The sequence below is a fragment of the Littorina saxatilis genome, linkage group LG4 (genome assembly GCF_037325665.1).
Source record: "Littorina saxatilis isolate snail1 linkage group LG4, US_GU_Lsax_2.0, whole genome shotgun sequence".
Classification (NCBI taxonomy): Eukaryota; Metazoa; Mollusca; class Gastropoda; order Littorinimorpha; family Littorinidae; genus Littorina; species Littorina saxatilis.
Window position 1 is genome coordinate 6,677,736 of NC_090248.1, and position 2,500 is coordinate 6,680,235.

Below are 2,500 nucleotides of genomic sequence, written 5' to 3' on the forward strand. Positions count from 1 at the left end.
CATACCAAAACGAAAACATTCATTCCTGTGCTGTTATATTCAATGTATGCTATTGAGGGCACTCAACTTGGCTAACTGGAACACTTTTAAGATAAAAGGTGGCCTTTACATGGGTTATTTGACCGCCGCCCAAATAAGGGTACCCCCAAAATAAAACTGATAAAAATGTAATGTATCAACTCAAAAGTCGACTAAAATTCATAATCGCTGTATTTCGAAAACGTTTGTTCTCATGTGTTTACACAACTAGCACATTCCGGCAAGTGTCTATACTCAAAAGAAACTTTGGCAGTACTTGAAACAACCATCTGTCATACATGCGAAGTCAAAAATATGTGGGATGTAAGTCAACAAACCTGTGGCAGTTTTTAAAATATTATTTCGTGAAGATTTGAAAGTGTACTCAAACGGTTGAACTACGCCTCGTGCGTAGACACACATTCCTGAAAGTTTCAACGCAACCCACTTGGTCATTGCTAAAATACATGGATTTTAGTTGACTTGGGTATCCCTCAAATTTGACACATAAACATCTCATCCGTGAGATCGACACATACATCAGTAGGTACAATGGCACAACACTAGAAATATGCAAGATGGCGAAATAAAACAACCTGTTCTGGATGGATAATCAAGTTGACTTTCTCTTCGTATACAACAGTGACCCAGTTGTGCCTCAGGAATTGTCGTCGGCTTTTTAAAAGGTACCCGAAGTTTTTGTCACATCTCTTTGTCACGTCAAGGGTATCCTTAGTTTGACGGCGTAAATGATGATGTTAAAAAAAATGTGCCAGATAGCGAAGATGCGAGCCTTTAATAGCATAGACAGTTTGAATAAAATGACACAGGAATAAAAGTTTGAGTTGGGGTATGAAAATGGGTGCAATAATATTTTTGCACAGTTTAGATGCTGACAGTTTTCACAGGCATGCAAGCACATTTGCAGAGAGCTGTGCTCTGCAGTCCTTCTTAGCAGCATTTGCAGCGTTTTGTTGTACAGCTCTTCTTGCAGGCACACCTCATGAGTTCTCGGCACACGCTGGATACCTCTTGAAAGCTCGTCCAGAATGACTCCCACTTTCCAGCCTTGAACTGCCAGCCCACAGAGTTTGGAAGTCTAATAGGTAGATGGCTCTTCTCAATCTCATGTCCTGCAGCAGCACCTCACTTGTAAGGGGATTATGGTCAATTTGGCAGCTCTTTTTACTGAAGAGGTACCGTCTAGCACTGTTTACACCCAGTACGTTGCTGGTTTTGTCCTACAAATGTACACCAAAAAGCTCTTGTGCTGCCCTGTCTGTGGTACTCAGCTTACAAAGAGGAGCAGACAACCTGAAGAAAGTTTGAGTGACGTCTTCAAATGCTTGCCATACTTCCCAAGCCTTCTGATTACCCAATACCATTGAAGAACGACATAGTGTCACAGCCTGTAAGGCTATGCAAAATGGGCAGACAGGGTGACTTCTCTTGGCCAATGGCTTTGGCAATGTGGCGATACACTTCACGAGCAGAAAAAAACGCAACACAGCTGGAATGAGAAGCAGACTGTCTGGCCTCCTCTACATCCATGGTGCAGGAAATCAGCCTGTGGTACCCTTCACACAAAAGATGAAAAGTGACATTTTTATTTGAATGTATTTGAATAATGTTTACTATCTCAGAGAGTCGGTCAAAGCCGGGTTAGCAAGTCTTCACACAACAGACCAAAATGAAAGAAAATTATATTTCATGAATTCGTATAATTCTTCCTGTTTCAGGTTAAAAAACAAACAAACACAGTTTCCAGTGACCCAACTGATTCTGGAATCTTTCTGACCGCTACATTTATTCGCTTCAAACAGTCGCTAACAGAATGTTGACCATAGTGAGGGTTCGTACGTTAAACCCATCAAATTCACAGAGGTCGCTTACAAATGATGTGCAAACATGTTCCAATTAATACAAATAAAAAAATCTTACTGTTAAGATGTATTAGGTAACAAACCTTGATACAGTAGTACTAGTGAAATCGGCTCCCTTCTGTGGCACCGGAATAAATGCAGAACGCTTGTTCCCAGGAACCGGCATGTGGTGTAACTCTTGTATATATCCTGTAAAAATAAAATTCACACCTTGACCAATGCACGGTCAACTTAAAATAAGCAAAAGGATGAGAAACAAGCAACAAACCAAAATTGTAAAACTCAAAGAGCGGTACCTCTTCATTTTTCAAAACCACTTATCTCATTTGATTAGCATACACTGTATGCTTTTGTCTGTTACCTACCGTCTTTGAAAGTTTGATCACAACACTGTAAAGACATGGGGAGTGGAGTGTTTTTATCTCCAGCTGGTCATCCTACTATCTGGCCTACCCTCACTCAGTTTTTGACTCTACCCCTCCCCACCTTATGGAAGTCCTTAACGTAGGCAGGACTAATCATTTATCATACCATGAACAATCTCTTTCTCCTCGCCTTTTATTCAAAGTTCGTTTAATCTGTTTAAAATCACCAGCGTG

General features: G+C 40.7%; 1 protein-coding gene across 2 annotated transcripts in view; it reads left to right on the forward strand.

Moving 5' to 3' along the window:
• The window catches only part of LOC138963838 (uncharacterized), a 33,479-nt gene that overhangs the window by 4,807 nt on the left and 26,172 nt on the right, over positions 1-2,500 (forward strand). Inside the window, exon 2 of one of the 2 annotated variants that reach the window (XM_070335693.1) lies at positions 1-2,500. This exon is cut by the window's left edge and continues 1,746 nt beyond it; it is cut by the window's right edge and continues 546 nt beyond it. The exons of the other annotated variant lie outside the window; for it this stretch is intronic. The gene's annotated coding sequence lies outside the window, so the exon portion shown is untranslated. 2 annotated transcript variants of the gene reach the window in all.